Source organism: Nicotiana sylvestris, chromosome 9 (assembly GCF_000393655.2).
Source record: "Nicotiana sylvestris chromosome 9, ASM39365v2, whole genome shotgun sequence".
Lineage (NCBI taxonomy): Eukaryota > Viridiplantae > Streptophyta > Magnoliopsida > Solanales > Solanaceae > Nicotiana > Nicotiana sylvestris.
In genome coordinates this window covers 93083204-93089242 of record NC_091065.1, presented here as the reverse complement: position 1 = coordinate 93089242, position 6039 = coordinate 93083204, and positions in this window count along the sequence as shown.

The following is a 6039-nucleotide window of genomic DNA, read 5'->3' as shown; positions in this document are numbered from 1 at the left end:
ACTCCTCTCTCATTAGGCAAACATAATTATAGGCCTTAATAATCAGTGTAAGTAGATATCACGTTCGTAATAAAGTACAACACCTAGACAACATGTTTCTGCACTTCTCTATAATAGTGTTTTAAGTTAACAAACACTTAGAAAGCTTACCTATAGGGGTTCTAATCAAAATCTGAATCGCCTCACTCATTTTAAGTTTAATCTGTCAGTAGTAATGCGTTATCAATCGTAGAACTTGTTTTATTCTGTTAAAACTGATGACCTTTCTGTAATCAGTTTACCTCTTTATTTCTGAAACCAGTAGATATCATGCCTATAGGTTTCGCCTAACACTTAGGCAAGCTTTAGGGTAAAAGTTTTAACTGTACCAGTCTTTATTAAGTACAACCAATAGGCAGGTCTAATTCGGACTTCTTATCTGAAAATATGTGATAAATCAGCCTGCTTTAACTTCTTAAGTTTTAATCAGACCCTAATCAGTATGTGCAAGACATGCTAAACCATATGCTTTTCTTTGGTTTAAGGAGGTCTGCTTGAGCCGTACCTGTTTATGTGCTTTCCCAATACTTGCTATATATATGTTTTGATTGTCGCCATGGAATTTTGTCCTTTTAAAACCGTAAAAACCTCATACCCCTTCCCTTTTATGATTAGTAGACCCAAATACCTCCGGGACTGATAGGATTGGGGCGAGTAATAGCATGCAATAAGTAATCGAGACCATTCCGTGTTTAATACCTTAACATGGGTGGAAAGGGTAGATATGGATATGATGATCACGCGATAATATCACGTGTAGCCCCTCATCGAGGACTGATTACCGAACGTTGCGTGGGGTGATCCATATTATTTATAAACCTAGGATCCCCTTTACTTTGTTTTTTTTTCGTTTCTTTGTTTCTTTGAAATTTCAAACTGTTTTTCTCAGCCTTCTTTTAATTCTTCCCAACTTTGTTTATTTGTAAACATTATGTGAAAGCCCTCTCTTACTTGAAGTTTTATTTGCCTGCGTGTTGTTTGCGCTTTAAGTCACAATAATTGCCTGGCCGAGAACCACACTAGTGGATCCTGAGGGGTGCCTAACACCTTCCACTTGGGATAATTTCAAGCCCTTACCTAATATCTCGTTACTCAAAACAAACCCTTTTTAGTGTCCTAATGCACTTTAATCATTAGGTGGCGACTCTCCAATTCAAACCCAATTCCCGAAGGGGAATGAGTTGTCCTCCCAAATGTCCTAAACCCGATTTTGTGAGAGAAAGGAGGCACGATAGCAGTATGTATTAATGGGTGACAGGTTTACTCTCATAAACAGTGTGGTTGGTAGCATCCCTACCTATTATATGTCCTAGTTCCACTCTTTTGGGAGGGGAACAACAACTCTCATAAGTTCAATTTGACAAAGTGGACCAAGGTCATGCAACCAAAAATATAGAGGAGGTATGGGTGTCGGAGACTTATCCATCCACAACAAAAGCTTGCTAACAAAATGGTTGTGGAGATATGGCCCAAGTGATTCAAGCCTCTGGAGGGAGGTAATCAATTCCAAGCATGGGAAGAGGGATAATTGGAGCACTTTGATTGCCAATGCACCTCATTAGGTTGGGCCATGGAAGTACATTAGCAAACTAGGACATGAATTTTCCAGAATATTCACTACAAAGTTGGGAATGTAGCGCACATCTAATTCTAGACAAACAAATCGATAAGAAACAGTCCATTTATGTTTGACTACCCACCTTTTTCCAGATTGCCCTTGATAAGTATTCCTTGAACAAAACTGGGAATATTTGGGATGTGCTCCTCGGAAGATCAAGATTGGGAAATGGACATGTTAGCCAAAGTGGGGGTATGAAAGACTAAACTACCTATCAAGGTTATTTGTTTCAGTTGGATTACTCTATATGAAGCCTTATTAACACAAGATACCCTCAACAAAAGAGGCTTTCAACTGGTCAATAGATGTTACATACAACAACAACGACCTAGTAAATTCTACAAGTGAGGTTTGAAGAGGGTAATGTGTACCCCGAGGGGGGTAGAGAGGCTATTTTGATAGACTCTCGGCTCAGGCCTACAAATATTACATGTGTAACAAAAAAATCAGAGAATCTCAGTCACCTACCTTTGCATTTCCCAGTTGCCACTGATTCGTGGAACATGTATTTTAGTCTTGTTGGCTTATACTGGGTCATGCCAGAGCATACGAGAGAAGCATGCCCAAGCTGGAGTAATTAAAGAGTAGATAAGCCCATCAAAAAGATATAGTTAATGATTCCTGCTGTTAGTTTTTGGAGTTTGTTACCGACTCATTCATGGGTAAGGTTTATATAAAGTGGGTCCCTCGGGTTAAGGAGGATAGCAACGTTAAAAAAGATAAGTAGATATGAATATTAGATGCAGACAGATAGTTGATAGGCATTTAAATAAGTAGTAGTTTAAGTTTACTAGAATTCCTATTTGAGTATATTTCTTATTGTTTGTAGACTCCTAGTTTTGCTTAATAGCGTTGTAGTAAGAGTCTCGATTTAAAGAGATAGAAGGAATAAAATGAGGCATGCAGATTTATATAAAATCAAGAGATCTGAGACTCTCTCTAATGAGTCATGTGCTCTCTTTAATGAGTTTATTTATTATTATCAAAATAGACCGTTCACGAAATAGAGGAAAGGGAAAGGATCTATTTAACTTAGAGTTTCTAATGGAATTTGTGACAAGATCCATTGTGTGTGACCATAACAACTTGGTATCATAGCCAAACATTATGAGCGATCCAAGAAAATGTGAAAATTACCGGATCTCCAAGGGCTCTCTAATGAAGCACGAATAACAGAAGCAGTGGCACAATCTGAATTAGGATGGTTAATCAACTGCAACAACTATCGTTACAATACAAGAGTTCATTGTTGGGTTTAGCAAAAGTCAAGGAAAGGATTCTGCTGTAGGAGCAAGCAACAGTGTATGTAACCAATTCTACATGCCATATATTGACCTAGAAAATCAACCTAATCAGTTGACATGACATAGTGCGGTACCAAGGTACACAAAGCTGGATTTTCTTATTTTTGACAAATTTGATGACCCATTTGATTTGGTTACACCTTCATGAAAATTTTTTCTCAAATTAGAGAACAACTGAAGTAGATAAGGTGGGATTTGTGGCATTTCATCTTCTAGGTGAGGCTTAATTATGATCATCAATGGGAACAAGAGTATCTCTCAGTAGACTGGTCGGAATTCAAAGAATATTTTGCTCCAGGTTTGGGCCTTACTAATAGTCATCCACTAGGTGATCTGGTTAACCTTAAGCAAACGTGCTCAATTGAAGATTATCACCGAAAATTTTAAGAATGGTTTGCCAAGGTCAGTAAGAGTGTTCGTGTGGACCAACACGTTAGTCTTTTTATTGTCGGGCTAATCGATTCGATTAGGATTGATGTTAAAATGTGTAGTTTACCAGATTTAGTTCATGCCATGAATATAGCTCAAGCGTTTGAAAAGAAACAAAAGGTGGTATGGCGACATATTCTCAAAGGGAGACTTGGAAAGGGACTAAAGGCTATTTCAGTACAACTACAAGTTCAACAATTCCAACTCCAAAGGGCCGCAATGCAACAAGTAGGTTGTTGGTATACATATATACTTTCAAAATGGCACATATATGCATAGATAAGCATGCACATGATTTTTATAATTTTTCTATATTTTTAAAGGCTTCAAATTGACTTATTTCTTCCCCTTCTACTTATAAAATTTCCAATAATTATCCTTCGAATTATTGTTGTGGTAATTTAGCCATCTAAATCCTATATTTATGCCAAAATATTGCTTAAATATTTTTTTGAACATTTTTTTAATTGCATTTATATTTTTAAGCCAATTTGCATATAATTGCAATATTAGCCCTATTAATGTACAATTACGTTATTGATGCATAAAAGGGTCTTTTGTATTTTTAAAATGTTAAATAGCTATTTTAAATTATTTTAGTGCACGAAATTATTTTTTGAGAAATCATTTATTATTTATTATAAATTATACAGGGTTAAATAGGCTATTTAAAACTTAGCCAAATTGTATTTCAATTTTAGCCTAAATTCAACCCAATACCCCAGCCCAATTCCTAATTTAATTACCCAACCCAGGCCCCAAACACATCTTACCCGACCCAAAACCCATCAGATCATGGCTGTTGATCTAAAAGATCAACGACCCATATTGGTTCTTTCCTTTTTAATTCCAAATAACCCCCTAACCCTAATTATTTTCTATACACCACCGCCCTAAGATCCTTTCCTCTCTCAAACCACTCTCAACCTAACCCTAATCTTCAACCACTAACCTCCCATATCCGGTCATCTCCGGTGACCTCTCATCGTCTCTTAAGCCTCCAATGGCTTCTCTCATGCCATGATTGCCTTCTCTAAGGCCTTCAAGGGCCTAGAGCCATGCCGTCTTGCATCTAAGGTTCATCTATTGCCTGTTCTTGGTTATTCCAGTGTGATTTCAAGCAAAATCATTCAATATTTACTACGATCTTTGAGTTTCTGGATAGGTTTCTTCATCTCTATACTGGTTCTTTCGAAACCCTAATTTCTTTTCTATACCTCCTAGATCTGTACGAATCTAGGACGATTTGAGTTTTTTTCTTAAATGTTTTACACTGTCCTTGAGGTTCTTTACAAGAATCATATGATTTCAAGTGTTTTCATCTTCTTGAAAAACTAGGATTTTCGGAACTTCCTTTAAAAACCTTGTTTAACTGATTCTTTGTGTTTAAACTTCTATTTCTTACATATTTTGACTGATTCTATGAGTTTACTACATCTTTAACTCATTTATGTTGAAAACCCTAATTTTTTAGGGTTCTTCATTTGGTTCTGTGTATCAACATGACTGACCGATTCTCGTTTTTGAGATTTTGTGATTTCTCGTGACTATCCTGCCTTGATATATTTCCACTGAGTTTCGTAGCCTAAATTTACACTGATTCTGTATGCTTGTGTTCATCTTGACTGTTCAAGACTTGCCTTTTTTCTCATTGAATCAGTATTGTTTAACTTTCATGTTTGCTAGAGTTGTATGTCAACTCTTGACTATCCATGTATTACTTTATTTATATGATAAACACTGACTCATGACTTTCTCTTTGATTGATTCTGAATTCCCTGTTTCTTGGTCTGATTTGAACACTTTACTTTAGACCTTTGATTCCTACCTTTCTACTTAATTTGATTGTTTCCCTTACCTTGGCTGCATTGGTTCTTGATTCTTACTGACTATCTCCTTAATTAGAGTTTTTCTGAACCTAGCCCTAATTATTTTCTCTATGCCTACTATGTTTAAATTATTTCCTTGTCTACACATTTATTTCTTTCCTTATTTGTTACTTGTCCTTACTGTTTGAACTGATTCCTTTAAATTAAGGGAGTACTTGTACTGATTTTGCTCTAATTAGTTCTGAGTACCATAATTACTGTACAGTTGTTATTTCTGCCTTATTTTACCTAGTTTCAGACTACTATATATAGGCTCTCTCATTAACAGTCAATAGATACAAACATTAGTTCAATAACTCTCTCTTACACTTAAAAGCTCTCCGCTCTTTCTTGTTACTTGCTACTTTTACTGAACTAGGCGGCTGTAAGCCAAGCTAGTTATTGCACTACACCTGCTCTATACCCTGTGTTTGCTCTCCTTAACTGGTATGTCCTAATTCAATTTCTAGTCCAAAAAAATATGTGTTCTGTTACTGCTTTAGTTCATTGACTTCCAATCTTGTTCCTACTTGCTATTTGGCTGTTCAACGTGTAACAAGCATATCTAAATCATTGTTTCACCTAGCATTCCTAAACTACACTGCTTAATCACTAGCATGTATGAATTTTGTCCTGTTTAACTTGTAATTAGTATGTCTAAGGATCTGCCTATTGCTTTATGTAGCATGCCTCAACCTGAGTTGTCCTATGTATGTCAACATGCTTTGATCAATCTGTTTACTTAGACTTTGGTTTAATCTATTTTGCTAAGTTGTCTAAT